This window comes from Doryrhamphus excisus, linkage group LG2 (assembly GCF_037039965.1).
Source record: "Doryrhamphus excisus strain RoL-2023G ecotype Guam linkage group LG2, RoL_Dexc_Guam_v1.1, whole genome shotgun sequence".
NCBI lineage: Eukaryota > Metazoa > Chordata > Actinopteri > Syngnathiformes > Syngnathidae > Doryrhamphus > Doryrhamphus excisus.
In genome coordinates, this window is record NC_136358.1 from 28,845,360 (window position 1) to 28,864,449 (window position 19,090).

General features: G+C 43.7%; 1 protein-coding gene and 1 long non-coding RNA gene across 10 annotated transcripts in view; one reads left to right on the forward strand and one right to left on the reverse strand.

Annotated features, from left to right (window-relative positions):
- Nucleotides 1-5,808, reverse strand: part of LOC131109441 (receptor-type tyrosine-protein phosphatase F-like) — a 173,607-nt gene extending 167,799 nt beyond the window's left edge. For 8 of the 9 annotated variants that reach the window (XM_058061455.2, XM_058061452.2, XM_058061449.2 and 5 more), the window contains exon 1: nt 5,124-5,808. The gene's annotated coding sequence lies outside the window, so the exon portion shown is untranslated. The remainder of the gene's footprint in view (nt 1-5,123) is intronic. The other variant, XM_058061457.2, reaches the window with a different exon arrangement.
- On the forward strand, nt 5,611-14,435 carry LOC144898123 (uncharacterized). The gene is made up of 3 exons (XR_013627025.1): nt 5,611-5,737; nt 6,178-6,275; nt 13,805-14,435. It is a non-coding gene; the product is annotated as an uncharacterized LOC144898123 (long non-coding RNA).
- Nucleotides 14,436-19,090: the final 4,655 nt, after the last annotated feature.

Here is a 19,090-nt window from a genome sequence, read left to right on the forward strand (position 1 = left end):
GCGCAGCAGCTACCATGCAGGCCGACAACTCTGCTTTAATGAGAAACGGACGGAATTGATTAGCATTTAACCTCCCGGCGTCACCCTCGTTCACCTCTCCACTCAGGAGCAACAACACACGCTAGGAAGTCGCAAACATCCAATCCCGCTCGCTGCGGTTTAAAACGATGCCTCTCGCAGCAGCGCGGGACATTTTTAGAATGCACGTCTGTTTCCACTCCCCCCCCCCCTTCATTGCAGGAGCGCTATAAAGAAGCCCTGTGTAAACGGTTTATAATGCCACCAGTGGAGTCTGTGAAGTGGGAGAGCTGGTTTCAATCAGTAGTCAAATTGCTCCGACATTATCCTCGCAGACGGACGCAGTAAATCGCTGAGCCGCTTTGCTGCTGACGCTAAGGAACGAGTATTGTTAAAAATCCACCGAGTGGATGTATGGCGAGGCTAAACGGGAGAATAGCTTGCGGCGTCCGTATAGATATGACATTCCCATGTCGGAGCAGAAAATCTGAAGACCTGATTGAATTTGACGAGCTGTTTGAAAGAGCATCGCCAAGTATGAAGATGGGGATCAAGAATCTTCAATGAAGCCAAAAGTTATGTTCAATGTTAATTTGTCCATTTCATGTCCACCATATTCATATTTCCTATTTTCTCCATCTATGAGTAAAATAAACCCACAAAAAATGCGACTTATGTATTTTTTTCTACCTAATTATAAATTTTTGGCCTTGTGCAAGTTATAGTCTAGAAAATATGGTATTATCAGAACTGGTTTAGTTGGTCTCAAAAATGTTGACAATACCTTTGAGCATCAATTTGTGGCACAATAAACATTAAAAAAAACACCTGCATTGTTTTGCTAGTTAAAGTTAAATTAAAAAAAAAGTTTGGACAGTCATATTTTTTCATTGTACTTTTAATATTCATGTTAAAATCTTGTCTCATTGTCGTGAACCCAATTTTGTCTCATCTTGTGAGTTGGGTGTTGGGTGACACCCCCAGTCTTTGCACAGCAACATCAACAAATGCTTAGCATCTTTCAATGCGTCTTTGGAACGCACCTTTATTTGTATTTTAGTTGATTTTGTCATTGACAATGCTTCATTTGGACCAAAAATACGTCAATTTTGCTAAAACGTGCATATTTTTTAAATAATAATAGGCCTTAGTCAACCACAAAACAGCATTGATTTCATGAATAATATATTTTGAACAACCGTGGTGGAATGAAGCCTCTAATTTGAACCGCAATGTGGTGAGGGAAACTTCACCTAATTGATTGGAATTATTTCCATTTTCTCCTCTACTTTTATTCTCTTGAGTTTGAAGCAGTTCTTGTGGTTCGGTCCTCGGTTTCTGTGCGCCAACGCCCTGACAGTGGCCCGATGAGGCCCCTCCCAACCACCACAAACCAACACACTGGAGGCAAAACCTCTCATTAGAGCACTGGAGGCTGGAAATTACCAAGAATTTACCAGGATGGCCAAGAAGAAAGCAGGTCCGCTGGGAGTTGGTCGCGACTGGTGGTTTCTCAGCGTGTGGTCAGCTGAGTAGCTGGACCTCGTAAATAGCCCAACTCCGCCCCGCCCCCGAGAGAAATCACCAGCCGGGAAGAGGAGGCCAAGGCAGATGCTCTGGCGACCGGCCCCAGTCCGAGCCTTCTAGGAAATACCGTACGCAAAGCGGCAGGCCAGGATTCAGGTCAACACGCAACACACGCAGGAGCAGCCACGTCTTTCATTTCTAAGCAAACAAAAGACGAATGCGGCCAAAAAACTCTAAGCTTCTTCCAACAGGATAGAGATTGACCTAAATAACGCAAATATCCTCAAAGAATCGTGATTCTTCAAAAGCTTCCTTGGATGAGTACTCAAGTAAGAGAAGCAAAACTTTTAAAATATACTTTTGCAACACATTCAATGAATTATTATATGGGAGCCATTTCAACTGAAGTAGTGGGAACACACTGAAAATAATAAAATTAGACAATGGCAAGAAAATAAAAGGTTACTGGATCAAGACTTTTTGATGCTATACTGACGCTATATTGGTAGTGTGTACCAGAATAAGGTATTGGAATCATAGCATCACATAGACTTCCATGTTTCCCAGCCCGCCACTGATTCATTTGTACTGCCACAGATCAATTTGGTCTTACCTATAAAAAAAATTCTTCAAGTGTGTCTGATAAGGGGTCAATAATCCCATACACCATTTGTCTAATAAACCCAGTATTATGGGACTCGTCTGAGGAGGGGAGAGAGGAAAACGCCATGCACATGTGTCATGGCCAATTATGCAAATCAGACAATGATGTCATTACCCCCCCCTCAACGCAGTTAGAATGCAGCCCTGTGGGAAACACAGCATTTGCATGCATGTTAGCTTAAAGTTCACGGTCTCTTCCTGTTGCTGTCATTGTTTACCATAGCAAGCGTTCATCATGCAGGGCTGTTGTCACAGCAGTAACCCCCTGGTCACCAGACAGCTTCTACTCGCCCTTCTCAGCTTGTAACACACATTTTTGGCCAACTATTAACAGCAGTATGCAAAGCAAAACAATGTCAGAAAAATCACAATTGCACCTGAGGATTACAGACTGAAATACTCCAAATAACCCACCCGCGTGTCTCCCTTCGAACTATGACTATTTGACTGTCGTGGGATGCCATCGTCATGCAGCCGAGGCCTTGAACGCTCTTCTAATGCAGTCAGCACAACAACAACAACAACAACAAAGATGAGAACGAATGTGTGAAAACAAAGTAGCCTGAATTGAAATCGGTGAAGGATGGAAGAAACCGCGTGCAACGTCTGATGCAATTGCCAGAAAGTAAAGTGCATACTCTTTTATCCTTTCGGCAAGGGAGGACAAGATCAGAGTATTGATCCACGCATTGCTCGGCATGTCCATCAACCAGCAACTTTTGAAACCAAGACTGCTTTGTCATTCATGCATGCGTACAAGAGTATCTTATTAGAGCAGGAGGCTTCTGTCACACATAGGATCTTTGACGACAGTTTTTGCAGCAGATCCCAACAAATTGCAGAGGACTTCTGTCATATAGATCATCTTTGATGAGTATTTGTGTAATACGTTTTTAGCAATCCTGCGATTGTACTCTACAGGATCTTTGACTCATGTTGTTGAAGTTGGTGCTAAAAAACAGCAGTGCGCTCCTGTTGTATGGAGGATCTTTGACTCGTCTTTCTGCAGTACAATCCATCCTCGTTTATAGTGGTTAATTGGTTCCAGATCCGACCACGATACCTGAACTTCCACAATATCGGTAATATCGTTAGCACGCTAACAGTGTGCTTAGTGCACTGCTTATAAGGAGATGTTATGTTGCTAACTTTTAGCATTTCTGGAAAAAAATGCAATATAGTGAGATGAGGCAGCGATAATTGAACAGTGACATTGGGAGGGAAGAATCAGGACTCTACTGGAATCAGGAATCTACTGTTTTTTAAAACAGCAGAGCAATCCTGTGATATACTAGAGCATCTTTCATTAGTGTTTTTGCAGGAGATAAAAACAGCAGAGCGCTCTGGTCATATAGAGGATCTTTGATGAGTGCTTATGAAGTAGGTGCTTGAAGACATCACAGGGCTCCTGATATAGAGGATCGTTGACTCACATTTTTGCAGTAGATGCTTAAAAACAGCAGAGCAACCCCGTCACATAGAGGATCTTTGATCGGGATTTTTGCATACATCCATTCATCCCTTTGCCGCTTATCCTCACTAGGGTGGGTATGCTGGAGCCTATCCCAGCTGTTGTCGGGCGAGAGGCGGGGTCCACCCTGGACTGGTGGCCAGCCAATCACAAGGCACATATAGACAAACAACCATTCACACTCACATTCATACCTATGGACAATTTGAAGTCGCTAATTAACCTAGCATGTTTTTGGAATGGGGGGAGGAACATGCAAACTCCCCACAGATAATCGAACCCAGGTGTTCCCCATCTCCTGACTGTGTGGCCTACATGCTAACCACTCGGACAGATGCTTAAGAACAGCACAGCAACCCCGTCATATAGAGGATCTTTGATCGGTATTTTTGCATACATCCATATATCCCTTTGCCGCTTATCCTCACTAGGGTGGGGCTATGCTGGAGCCTATCCCAGCTGTCTTCGGGCGAGAGGCGGGGTCCACCCTGGACTGGTGGCCAGTCAATCAGCCAATCCCAGGGCACATATAGACAAACAACCATTCACACTCACATTCATACCTATGGACAATTTGCAGTCGCTAATTAACTTAGCATGTTTTTCGAATGGAGGGAAACTCCACACAGAGAATCGAACCCAGCTGTTCCCCATCTCATAACTGCGTGGCCTACATGCTAACCACTCGTCCAGATGCTTAAAAACAGCATCCTCTATGCTGTCACATAGAGGATCTTTGACTCACGTTTTTGCAGTAGATGCTTAAAAACAGCAGAGCATTTGTGTCAAATAGCGTCCTGTGCTGCTTTAGCTGCATGATGCAATGCTTAAAATCAGCCAGCGTGCATCCTTCCTCCCACCCTCCCTTCTTTTTTCCCAGATTGGATGAAGCCTTGGGGGAAGGCTGCGGGATATCGGTTTTTAAAGCGATAAACGCATACTAATCACAATTTGGAATTGAATTCCACTACCAATAATAATAATAATAATGACTGGCAGGTGCAGCCTGTTGTGATTGGCGGCCCCAATGACGTCTTGGATGTGAATGTCATCAAGGTGACCACATGGATAAGATGAGCTGCAGAAACACAAACCCTCCAACAGCAAGTTTAAATAAGTCATTCATATTCCATCATATCTCGACTTGACTAACAACTCGCCTTTCCCGAGAGAAAGCAGCACAATAACGCCAGGAAGTGACTTTTCCATGTAGTTGGCGTGCAAAAACAAGCAAGGGGGCGACTGTGGGTGCGAGGCGGGGAGAGGAGCGCCATGAGCCGGCGAATGCCTCGGTCACGCTGGGCTGACCCGAGCCTGGTATCCGCTCATTCTTACACTTCCACCCTCCCCGGGAACTCGGTGCAACCCACGCCGATAAAGTACAAGTTGCACACCACAGACACAAAGATCCCAGCGTGTTAAATCGGAAAAAAGAAGCACTTACCGAGTCTCCTCTTTGTCGCCGCTTTTGGCATTTCTGTGCCCGAAGCGCTCCGAATTCACTTGGGAACGAACCGGAAAATCCACTTCATAGGCAAAACAAGACACAAGTCCAGGGTGCTGGAATAAAAGAAGGGGTGCACACAAAATACGATCCAGCAAGTCCGGGGAGACTGCGTGGATCTATTCGTGGCAGCGCAGTGCCCCCCTATCTCCGTCCGCGTACGGGCACAAATAAAGCGAGCAGAAGCAAAACTCAAATGATTCTTTTTATCTCCGACCTTGAGAAGATATCTTCTTGTTTGACTGGAAGGAGCAGCAGCACCGGGCAAGAAGGGAATCCAATCCGTCCTCTCCCCCCACCACCACTTCTCCGTCACGCTTCTCGGAGGAGACGACACACTCTGCTCTGTCACAAGGAGGAGGGGAGGGAGAGGCGGCGGGCGAGTTCGGCTCTACTCGGGAAACTTCGGCAGCCTCCTGCAGCCTGGAAACAAACTAGCTCGCTGAAACAAACTAGCTCGCTGCTGCTCCATTTTTAGTGATAATGTTGTCGCGTTCTGTTTTCTCGGCGTAGTTTCGCGACCCCAGGACGTAGAGACGAGGACACAAATGCAGGTAAAACGTCTTTTCATGGTTAGCACAACGCAGCTAGCTAAAGACGGCTAGCATGTACAAACATAGCAATGACAACGGGCCACGCACCTGAACTAAGTAGACATGACTGAAATGGGAAACAGGTGCGAGGGCTGAATGCAAAGCACAGGAAACGGAACAGAGCAACACAGGAAGTGAATACAAAATAAGGGCACGAACCAGGAACTAAGGCATGAAAGGAAGCTAAGTGAACTGTCATGGGGGCTAACTCCCGCATCGTGACAGATGTTGTTGTTTGCTGTTGAATTACTCAAAGTACGGCTTTATGTTAGTGACAAAGTCCAAATATAACGTGAGTCAAAGATCCTTTTTATCTTTTTATGGATCAACTACGTATATGACAGGAGCACAGTGCTCTGCTGAAAAATACACCTGTCAATGATCCTTTATGTATCTTACAGCTGTCTTACAGAAAATTCCTGGAGTTAAAATGTCATTTTTTGGCTTCTGCATTGTGTGGTGGAGACCCCGGGATGCAGAGAGCAGGACGCAAGTGAAGGTAAAAGTATCTTTTTAATAAGAGCTGCAATGCAGCAGGGAAACAACTGCAACTGGCATGCATGAAGTACACACAGTGATCCAACAAGGATGATCCAACAAGGATGAAGTGAACACCTGAAATGCAAAGCAGCAAAACACAACAGTGTGAAGTTACTCCAAAATAAGAGCATCCAAACAGAAACTAAAACCCAAAAAGGCAACGTAAACAAACTGTCACACAAGCGCCTACACGGGACGTGACGGGCAATTCTGGTAGTTAAACAAAAAAGAGTGAACGTGTTAAATGGGGAGAGAGTAATATTTAAATAGTTTAATTTAAACTATTTAATTTAGTTTTATTTAAATTGATTCTGTTTTTTGAGTAAAAGGAGTGAAAAGAAGTTCCATGCTAATTGTAATCCCATTCTATGAAGAAATACATTCTAGCTAGCAGCCATCTGAGTCCTTGCAGCAGAAGACTTGAGCAATTTGTTGTAAAGAAAGAACAATGGGAGTGTAAAGGTGACTCTTATTTCATGTCTGCAGGGCTGTAATAAAATTGAAAACCGTATTTAGAAAGTCATAAACGGGTTTTCTATGCTATTCGAAAATAATCCATTTAACATCGGATCGTAACGTGGAAATTCATTTGTCGCGGTCGGGTCTGAAACCAATGAACTGTTGCAAACAGGGTGGACTGTATTGCTTTATTGAGCTCAGCAACCATACATACGTATCTGTTGATGAAGTGTTTTTCAGTGTACCAGGAGAGTCAGGTTGGTCAGGTTCCTGGTAGTACACCATGGAGCTCTGTTGAAGTCTGATGGCAGTAATGGCTGTTTGTGGACGTAACCAAGAACCCTCTTTAGGGCCAAGACGGCATTAAAGCTACAAATAAGACAAATAGAAATGTGTGAAACTAGAGCAAGAAGTGCTGCTTGTCTTTTTGCAGTCACGGAGAAGTTCCTCATAGAGGACACAATACTGAAAGTCCCAGATGACTATGGTGTGACTAAGTGTGATGTCCTTCATGGACCAGAGTTGGCCCGCTGGCCACTACTTGACTTTCCCTGATTTTGCAGGTTGAGCTATTGCGGTTGCTACACCGGTTGTACAGCAGCCAGCAATTAAGCACAAACATGGCCGACTTGTATTTGTGGCGTCGTGCAGGGGTGGCCCGGTAGCGCTTGAGCACTCAAGCATCTCGGCGTGGACACGAGTGACCTCCTGTAACAAGGACACCAACGTCCTTAGGATTGCCACAGCCCGCCTACTCTTTCTCCTCTCACCTTAGCCTGATCAATCGTTAGCGAGGTGAGGCCCCCGCCCCCCCCAAATGGCATACACAAATAGTCACACACTGAAAGGGACTTTATCTCCATTTGAGCGTATGAATGCTCACCTTGGGCAGCACGCCGTGTTCCAGAGGAGATTTCTTGTGCTTTCAGACAATTAAGAGCATGATTACAAGGAGAATGGAGGCCATTATGCAGCAAAAAACCTGCAGTAGCTGCCTGGAACACCACTGGCCACTTCATTGGCTCTTCCTCTCCCACATATACAGTTAAGAAAACACTTCACATATGTGGTTACCTTTGGAGAAATGTCTTTGACACTTCCTGTCTGGCACTCCTTTGTCAATGCGGTTGCCAAACGGGCTTCTAAGCATAACACCCCGAGAATGAAACTTGGATCCCCTTTTTATTGGCTGTGCCCACTTGTTAATATTATACTCTTCTCTGTGGGGAAATAAGGGCCAAATTCATGTAAAAGCTTCAGTTCTATCCCGCAGCCTCAGTTTTTGGACTAAAAGTGATAGTTGGACCTGCTAATTTGTCATTAGCGCAGCTGATTACTTCACTGAAGATAAAAAAAATGAACCTTGATTTCCTGTGAATGAGCCGCTACTTTTTAAAGCATTAAACTTTGAACCCTGCGGCTTCGACAGCAGTGCAGGTAATTTCTGACTACATTCTAATCTCCTTTGCTTCATGTAACCCAGGTGGAAAATGGTAATATAATGTATCTTTATATAATTACAATATGCTTTCATATCATTCACCGTGTTGAAAAGAGTAACACATTTGCATCATAAAAATGCCCCCACAAAAATCACACCTCACAAATCATCTTCTTCCACTGTGGAACATAAACGTAAACAAGATGTCATCTTCATAATGGTAAAGAATCAATATGTTTAATTTATGTATTCGTTAGCAAGGGGGTGTGTATTTAGCATGATAATATATAACTCATTTATCCTTTCACGTTATTGAGAATTTTTGTTAACTCGTTATTGTCATTATCATAGTCAGAAGACATAATATTTTATGTCTAGAAGTTAGCCAAATCTAATTAAGAATATAGTGTACTGATTTTTATCATTCTGGTGTAAACAACAAAGGAGATGTGCGTTTAATATTTATGTTTTTAACTTGGTATGCCCTGTTAATTACCGATAGCTTTGCTAGCTTACTTAGCTCAAAAGCATTAGCATTCAAGCAACACGTCAAGATAGTTCAACATGGAAGTGATAAAAACCAGTATCTGGATCAGGGTTTTATATTCATGCTTTCCTCTGACGCCGCCCTGTTGGCTTTTCTAGTTCACCGAACAAAAATGTCCAATTTTTCAGAATCTAAAATGTTTTTTCTGATGCTTATTGTGTGTAGCTGCTCTATAGGAGCCCACAACTCAACACAAAGTTTTAAAGATAGTGGATATGGAGAGTCTGTTATTGATCGGCTAACAAAATGCCAATAACAATAACTGTTTTGTGTGAACTACCAACTTCTTACATCTCATTAAAAAGAATCTAAATTATCTGTATCCACCCTCGGAGCGGGTGGGGCATTGTGGGGAAGTGGGTGTGGTTTAATCGGCTATTATTAATTAAGTCTTAAATTGACATGGATTGATCAGAAGTTGCTATTTGTATTGTTTATTATTCCGCTATGTGTGCACTGTACACGTGTGTAAGTGATCCAATCCAAGCTAGGTTCCCGATAAAAACTGTAAATAGTTTCTTGTAAACGCTACATATCAACAGAAAATGTCAAGCAGTCATAGTTTTAATACATCTTGATCCGTTAGTGCTGCCATGTCAATAGCATCAAAACCATGACTTGTCACTTTGAGTAGAAAAAAAAAGGGAAAATCCCAATGGGGGGAACTTTTCCTGGAAGTTATCAGTGAGGCCATGTCACATAAGACATAATTAGATGGTAACTGGCAAATCTGGTGAAAAGCTATTAATGACTTGACTGAAATTCTCTCTAGCCTACAATTACTGGTCTATGCGCAGAAAGTGTAATGACAGCCATAGTTTCCATGTCATGAGAACGGTTTCCTGCTGTGTTTCAGGTTCTACTTTAAAAAAAAAAAGATCCACCAGAGAGTTCCCATGAAAAAACATTTAGTTAGACTATGTAATTGCTTTTGATCACCTTTGTGGAAAGTGAAATGATGTTGACCAAATTAGTCATCGGCTGGCATTTAAAAACGGCAGGCTGTTATCTCATATAACACATGGAAATGTGTTTTGGCTCGGCAGCTCCAGAGAGCCGGCGAGCGAGGAAATCGAAATCGGAAAAAAAACAACTGGTGTCACGTCATGTGAATTAGCGGCAACTTCTGGCACGAGTGCTAGTAAGAAGCTTTAGCTTACAATTCCCTTTCGCCTCGTTTGGCAATAGGTCACACTTTCTTGACATTTAAATATTTCTCATGTCCAATCGCTGACACCCTTGAAAATGTTCTTTCTTCCCTCTCAAAATCAAAAGTACTTAGTAAAAACACTTATTATCATTGTTAAGTGTTTTTACAGCTCATCAGCACCCTTCAGAATACTTTCGAATCATCAAGTGGTCATCACGGTTGGTATGTAAGCTACTGTTTCATTATCGACTGGGAATGTGACATTTTGCGTGTCTGTAGCTTTAATGCTAATGAGTTGTGATTGTATATGTTTGTTTCAGACAAGCGCTATTGTTCGGAATGGAATATTTTCACTGCTGGATCTATGTGCTTATCTACAGCAGCGAGATAACACACTCGGCAGACCTTTCACTTGGAACATGAATGCCCTGGTCTTTAATTATCACACACACGCAAATAGTTCAATTATGAGACACCCTTCTGTCTCCTGGCGGAGACGCCCAGCCTCCTAGCCAAGATTTGTTGACACCAGATCAGACCAACGCACCAACAAACACTTCCTGATCATTGGGACTGCCTACACAGCAGGCGTATCAGGAAGAGGAACTCGGTTTCACTTTAGAGAGCGCTTGTACTCTGGACCTTGGCTGGGTGGCTGACCGTTCTCTCCAGCACTGGCATTGCAGATGCTTGTATGCACTTCAAATACAAGAAATGGTTCTTATTTTGCAGCGGTTGCCCTGGTAAAAGGGCTGATCCGAACACGATCGTCCATGTTTGATATACGACACCCAACTCTGCACTTGACTGCACTAATATTTTTTATCATTGATTATATTAGCATTCCGGGCGAGAGGCGGGGTACACCTTGGACTGGTGTCCAGCCAATCACAGGGCACATATAGACAAACCACCATTCACACTCACATTCATACCTATGGACAATTTGCAGTCGCCAATCAACCTAGCATGTTTTTGGAATGTGGGAGGAAACCGGAGTACCCGGAGAAAACCCACGCATGCACGGGGAGAACATGCAAACTCCACACAGAGATGGCCGAGGTTGGAATTGAACTCGGGTCTCCTAGTTGTGAGGTCTGCGCGCTAACCACTCGACCGCCGTGCAGCCTTGAATAATGTATTGGACCAAAAAAAAAAAAACCCAGCATTAAGATAGAGAGACACTTTCATCAACTCTTGAAGAATTAGCGTGTGATGCAGCCAGCCAGTTAATGGAAGTTAATGATGAAAACGCGTGCGGCTCTTTGTATCATTAACCAACATGCAGCCACACATGCTAATGACTGCGCTAACTCCTCCTTCTCACACTTTGAATTCTTTATTTTGAAATCTGATGAACTGCAGGACCTCGTGGGAACTCCCTGGTGGAGCGAGTCACATTTGATGGACCGGGTAGCGCATTGTTGTTGCACATGTCTCCACACGTATGTATCTTTCCGTGTTGTGTCGTTACAGATGAAAGCTGTGAATTAAACCAGTGCCGTAAGTCTCACTTTTCCGGAGTAAAATAGCTAGGGCAGCAAGTAGACATATTTCTCTCAGTATTTCATGAATCATGAATTCATGAAATGAGATCTGTTCCAAACTTAGAGTGGCTGATATTCTGTACCTGGTCATCACATGTCGACACATAGAAGTAAAAATCATTGAATTGACAGTATTACATGTTTAAAGGTGCATGTTGACTGCACAGTCTTGACTAAATCCACTCACTTTTTCACTTTATGAGCATGGCTGACTGACAAGATAGGCGGTTGTCTACATCATCAAAACCGTAAAGAACCCTTTACTTCTTTAGCCAGAGAGACAAACAAAGATTTGTTTTTGTCGACGTGGTTTTCCACTTTCAAGCCTTGTTTTTCTATACATTTTATATTCTTATCTAACAGCTGCTGTGCTAATTTGATTGCAGTCTTGACTGTAATGTCAATAAAGCTTTCATAAATACACAAATCTTTGTTGTGGTGACAAATAATATACAAATACATATTAGTTAGATGCCATTTTGTATATATTGGTATAGAGTCTTCCATTCATTCATTCATTCATTTTCTTCCACTTATCCTCACGAGGGTCCTCTCGCCCAAAGACAGCTGGGATAGGCTCCAGCACCCCTGCGACCCTCGTGAGGAAAAAGCGGTAGAAAATGAATGAATGAACTGTTTCTTTCGTGTAATCCCCATGAGAGACTTGCCGAAGCGCACCTCAACTCGTGCCTAGTAAACTAGGGATGTCCAAAGTGTGTCCCGTGGGCCTATGAATGGCACATTGTAGAAAAAGTAACTAAGAAAAAACTGAAAGTTGATTGTAAAAAGTAACAGATGCTAGAAACTAACAGAAGCCAACTCTGACAGATCACTTACACACGTACACACACAGTTGAATCAAAGGAAATCAAAGTCAGAAAATTCCTGCAGAGGGATGACGGCAATGAAACAAGGCTGCTGTCCTCCTTGGCGTTGTTTTTTTTTTATTTCTTATTTTCCGCCGTGGTTACACGGTGCTTTGCTGCACAGCAACAGCAGGTCGGCGAGGCCCTTGAGCGTCAGGACGTAAGACGTAATAATAACCCGACCCCCCCCAGCACACACACCCTACCATTCTGCTTTGTTGGACACCACAGAAATTGGCTGATATTATACAACTAACAGTTTTGTGGCATGGTGCATTCATGGAGCATCGAATAGATTCAGGAAATTAAATTCTATTCCAATTGTTTATTTAAAAAATAGAACAAAATGGAGGCTTGTGCGGCCTAGTTTGGAAAATGTCGATAACTTTCAAGGGTCCCCTTGCCTTACAGGCCGGGCTAGTCCATTACATGACGTTATCTGTAAGTATGTCATGTTTGTAAATGCAGTATCTAAGACGTGCAAGGCGGTAACGTCTGTGACAGCCGGGGAATAAATTCCAGCCTTATCAAGAGGGGGTCATGTCCAGGTAAGCCAGATGTTCTTCGACGCCAGTCGGTGGTGATGGATGTGACGGACAGGCATTATCCCTCTGTTTCTCCCTGCCACCCCTGTCAGCAGATTGGTATCCGCCAGGCATCCCTCACGGGCCATCGCTGGGGGAATCTGCTGTTTCAACCACGTGCCGCCTCCCATCAGACAAATGGATATTAGCTGGTTAATTTTTAATTCCTGAGATGCAAGGCAGAGCCGCGCTCTTTCATGGCTGGGAGGAGTGCTAATGGGCCCCGGATTAGGTATCATGGGCGGATATCTGGGAACAGCCCCCGGGGGTTGTTGTGTGGGTCTCTGCATTGAACACCATTAAGATTGCTGGGCAGAGCAGAAAGCCTCTCTAAGACACACTGTACCGCTATTGACCTCCTGGAGGAACAATGCAGGTCTTCAGTGAAAAGATATTGAGTGGATGCTGAGAGCGGTTCATTCAGTCATGGCGGAAGTAGAAAAAATGATGGTCGGTAAGGCAACGGACTGTTCGGGTTGTCATAGACGTTAGACTAGATAGAGCTGCCCTAGCATTAGAACTGTCTTATTTAGTTAACGCAGAGCTGGTCATTGAGCACGAACTGATCAGATTAGAAATGAAACGTCTTGTAAGACATGACCAGCCGAGTTGTGATCAACTCGATGCCCTGCAAATACAATGACTTGGAAAAATGTCAATATTCACCGGCACTGCCAGTCGGGAAGAGAGGGAGTATCCCAGCAACCAAGAAACCAAAACATCCGCACAAAGAACAACCTGTTCTTTCTTTCAAATATGACCAAACAATTGGGGAGGGTGGCTGCCTTCAATGCAAACACCCCGACCGTGTTTTTTTTTTTTTTTTTGACCACCTCAAATAATTCCCTCGCTTTCAGTAAGACTGACAGTGATGATTGTTTTCATCCCCATTAGGCGACAAGCTCTTTGGAGTAAATGGATCCTGACAGCAGCACACCGCCGCCTGATGATGCCCCGCATCACAGAGACTTCACACCAGTGTTATTAACCGGCTGCCCAGCACCGGCGTTGACGTCTGTTAGTGACACATGCATAGACTCCTATATAACACCGCTCTCCAATTTGTCACTTGTACTCGCCGGGAATCCAGCTGGGATGAGGCGGATATTGTTTGTAGACGAATATCCATTACGGATAATGCATCTTTGCATGAAATGAGTACAGCTCTTCATGATCTTTAATCCTAATTATGTATTCACTCTTCATGCTCTGTGATTGGCCAGTCACTGTCACTGTCTGTATTGTGTTTGTGTGTTGACTTGCTTTTTCCAACCCTTTCATTCATACTTTGCTTCTGAAATAAGTCCATACAAAGTCAATCACACTACAATCAAACTAATTTTCAATCGACAATCTTTGTTGACATTGGCAACTTTCATGTTGATGCGATTCAATGACGTCTCAGCTGTACAAATGCACTTGTAGCTAACGGATGTAGCTACCTAGCTATGTTATCAGATGGATAGATGAGTGCTGTCCCAGTCGTGCTAAAAAGACGTTTTTCAGTTCGTATGCGTCATAACTCCTCTCCAAATTCTCATTAAAAGGAGAAAGCAGTCTTTCTTTCATCATGCATTTACTGTGTAATCAACAAGCTGCTCACCTACTCAACCGGGTGTGTGTGCACCACTGTGGAAGCCTGCATCCAACCTCTGCTTATAGCGGGGGTCATTTAGTGATAGTCCTATGAAAACACAGCATGGACGCACTTTCCCCTCTCTGTGAAATATTTAAAACAGGGATGTCCAAAGTGTGGACCGCGGGCATTTTCTAAATATGCCGCCTATCCTCACTAGTAGGAATGTAGCAATTCCCGGAAGTCAACACAGTAAAATCTGACTCTGTGTGTGTGTGTTCTCGATTAGCAGAGTTGTGGGGACGTCCGTGAAAATGCTGCTCTTTCATATGATATGAGTGCAACATCCACTGTTGGAGTGTTGGACACCTCGAGTGATACAACAGCTTTCAATGTTAAGTCCAACTTTAAGCCTTTCAAACTCATGGATGGGAGCTTCAGGGCGGGATAAAAGGAATGTAGGATATAAATTTACTAGAATATCTATCTGTAGTTGAAATGTCATTCAAATCTGATGCTGCAAAATAAGTTAATTTTGGCCCGGAAGGACTGTGTACATACTGTGATGGAGAAAGCGATACAGCGTGCCGCTGGCTGCAGTGGCGGCGCTACGTGGTGGCCAGGGGTGGCCGCGACCACCCCAAAGTTTATTATTACAGCAGCCTTTTTTCTTATATCAATATCGGACATCCGTAGTTGATATGTAGGACTTTGTAGACATAATGTTTACTATCGTGGTCGCAGTGTCGTCGAATTGCACTGCATCTTACTGACAGCCGTTTTTGGATGTCTTGTTAAGCAACACAACTACAACGGCATTACTAAGCATGTATTTAAATCAATCCCTCTCGTACGGCATCATTTAAAACCACCATTCATTTCCTAGTAATCTTACATAGTTGACATAACTACAAATCACATGACACATACTATATGGTTTCCGTAATGAAAATCTATTGCCACACTGTTTTGGAAAGCCTGTTGAGTGATGGATTGGAGCGACTAATTGACTGTGATGCTAGCTAAAATGAATGAACAGGCAACAGCAAATGCATCACAATATTGGTATGCATACAGAACGGTTTGTGGGCGACCATGGAAAATGGAAACTAATCCAACATGTTAATAATTGACAAAACCATAAATGGACTGATTGATCTGTTTTTGCTCCAGGGACGTTTGCAGGAGGATGTCCGTAGCTCTCGCTGTACATTTTATATGCTGATTGTCTTCATTACGACTGGGGGTGAACTGGAGCCTATCCAAGGCTAACTTTGGGGACAAGAGGTGGGATATAGCCTGGACTGGTCACCATCTCAGGACTCCTGTAGACCAACAACCACTCACAATATCCACGTATACGTGGAGCCAAATATTCCAATTGCATTCGGTTTATTTGCTCAAACGGAAATAATGTAACCTTTGTATACATCTCATTCCGAAAGAAAAGTGCCAATCCGAATGAATATATAATGGGATTGACAGGGGTGTAATATTCCTATCTCCAATCCGATTGAGGTGTCTTGTTCCCGCTCAAACGGAAAGTTGTCAGACTGCATGCCCCATTGACTATTCTGTTGGATTATAGCGGCGCATGTAAACAAGGGATTGGAATATTCCTTTTCATAGATACCATTGTTTTCAAAAAGGTCATTCGGAAAGAGAAAACTCCTCATGTAAACGTGGCTACTGTAGAGTCTCTAATTAGCCTAGCATGTATGTTTTGGATGTAGGACCAATGGAGTTCCAATGGAGATTCCCACTGCAAGGCTGTCATCCTGGAACCTACACCACTGCACGCTGCTTTTTCACATGGAGCTGTCAAGCATAAATCAAAGTGCTGAATAGCGTGTTTGTTATGATGTCACCCCTTCGCTGTCAGCTCGGCTTCCCTCGTGACAACAGAACTGCGGGTGCAATCCGGTGAGAGGTGAGGCTCACGGTCGCTCAAATTGTGTTGCAAGCTCAGGGGGATACTTGCTCGGTCAGCACTGGCGCTCTCACAAACCCGTTGTCACTCCCCGTAATGAGGTCAAATAAAGCTAAGGTTGCACCGGGCATGTGAGTGAAAACGGTCATATGCATGCCAGACCAACAGGTGGCGCTGTCATCCTTCATGATGAGGAAGGAAGGGAAGTGGCGTTACTCAAGTACATACGTCGCTACTGTTAACCACACAGCATGTTTGTGTTCGTGTTGCTTAGTTAGGATGCTACTTCCTGGTTCTGTGAATGAAGCGCCAAAATATGATGCGTCTTTACGACATTGGGATGTAATTCTAATACAATACAATTTGCGATACATGGCTCACGATAATAATAATATCTCCATATGGTGATAGGATCTCACATTTGTTTTTTTGTTTTTATGTATTATTTGAGGTTGCCATAGGAACACAGGAGAAGATGAGAGGAGATTCTGACACACACAGGCTAAGCTATTTATTTATTTATTTATTTTATGCCGTCCAGCCATTGGGGCAGATAGTATTGTTTTTTAATTTTTTTTTTAATATTATTTTTTTTAAAAAAAAAAATTAAATTATTTTTTCATTTTTTTCATTTTTTTATTATTATTATTTTTTTTAGATAGTATTGTTGATCTAAATGCCCTTTCAAGCTAAACAGATTCGCTCAACTTCCCTGTACCATTAAATTTTATTTGCCGTTATTTGATGTTTTTATTATGCGCATTTGGAGCGACCGGACCGGAGCAAGAAGAAAGGATCTCACATTTGTAAACAGAGAAAGAACTTTGAAATGTGACTAATGAAAGCTGATTTTGAGCTCCCGAAGATAGTTTTTCTTTCAGTTCATACAATTTTTCTCAGGTTTTCTCAATTGATCATACAAGCCTGAACCTGGTCTTGGTCTTGACCTTTTTACTTGACTCATATTATTTCTCTCTCAATGCTTTGTCTTTTTTTCCTCTATTTGCCAAAACCAATCGAAAAATATCAGTATTTAAGAAGCCATATTGATATGGAAATGGACCTCCACCTGTGTGCGGCACCATGATCTCCTGATCCGCCGCCAGCAAAAGAAATTCTAGGGGGAGGAGCGATTAGAGGTCCTGTTTATAATCTCCCTGGTCTGTCCTTTCTCCACACATCATTACAGTAATACGACAGGCTCTATTACCCCTCAGCAGCCTTCCAATGGACCAGGCTGACCCCCCCCCCCCTTCCACTGATGAGGATGCTGGGCTTGAGTCTGGGCCCAGGGCGTTTTGCAGCATGGCAGCTTTAATTTCACGCTTTGTTAATGCCTCCTTCACAAGGGCTTGTCCTGTCCTGACGCCCTGGCCCTGCGAGCCCGGTCGGGGTCACGTCCATTGAGACCCCCCCCTTCCCCACACCATCTGTTTAAAAACTCTACCTGCGCCCCCCCCAAACACTCACCTCCATCTTCCCGTCTTGCACTCTATCACTGTCTGTTTCGCTCTCACTATTCCCTCTCACCCACGTCGATTATCTGTCTCACTTCCATGGGGGGGGGGGGGGGGGGGGGGGGGGGGGGGGTGATGCTGCGAGTAAACACCTTTCTCTGTCCCTGGACTGCCTCGTCCTCCCTCACTTCCACCTTGATTACTGCACTCCATCTTATTCCTGCACCCTCCCTTTTTATTCCGACATCTCACTTCCGATGAGCACGTCTCATTGCATCCTTGCATCCTTGCATCCTCCCCCTTTGCTTGATCCCCCCCCCCCCATTTCATTCTTAAAGCTCGATGTTTACAAACGATGCCGTCTGTATTTGCTGCACGAGTTGACACACAGCCCCCCCCCCCCAAAAAAAATGCCACAGTAAGCACAAAGTTGTCGAACTGCAGAGCGAGTCTGATAACACAAGCCTTACTTTGGCCGTGATAGTGCTGTCAGTGCAGTGTGGTCATGGCATAGTCATTCATCCAGGATCTAGCCGTCTATCAATATATCAATATATCAATATATCCATTCCAACTTGGAGTCATGACCAGTCCAGTGTCCTGGGGAGTCATGCTATTACATCACGGGGGTTACGCCTCCGATCAGCAAATAACAGGAAATGCCAAGTAATGATCATTTTTCAATCAAAACACACGCTTGCAAATACAAGCAAGCAAAGAGCGCTTGAACTATAGCTAAAACCCAAACAGTTCTGAGGGCATCCATGTTGTTTCTGGTCGCGTGTGCGACGTCTTGGCATACGTTGTTGCGGGTAGTGACGCTGGGAAACGTAAAACTCCGGTGATATGTGATATGACGCTGATGATATGACAAAGATAGGGGCCAATTGTTGTCCACACCAATCTACTCTACCCACTCTATTACTTAGAGTGCATCCTCTATCAGATCAACAAACAACGCTAACCTGATTAATGACTAATTCAGATTAATTAACCCATTTTGGCATTTTTTATTGGACCCTAGCCAAATAAAGAGCTGCCGATGAAAAGCCAACTTCCAAAATGGAGGGTGGCAAGCTGGAGGTGGTCTGTTGGGGGGGGTGTCTTTTGTTTGATGAGGGTCTAGTTTCTTCGACAAGGAGAGGAAAAAGTAACCAAATCTCTCTTTGAGTGAAGTCATGTCTCCTCTAGTGGGAGGGAATTGATCCGGGGGGGGG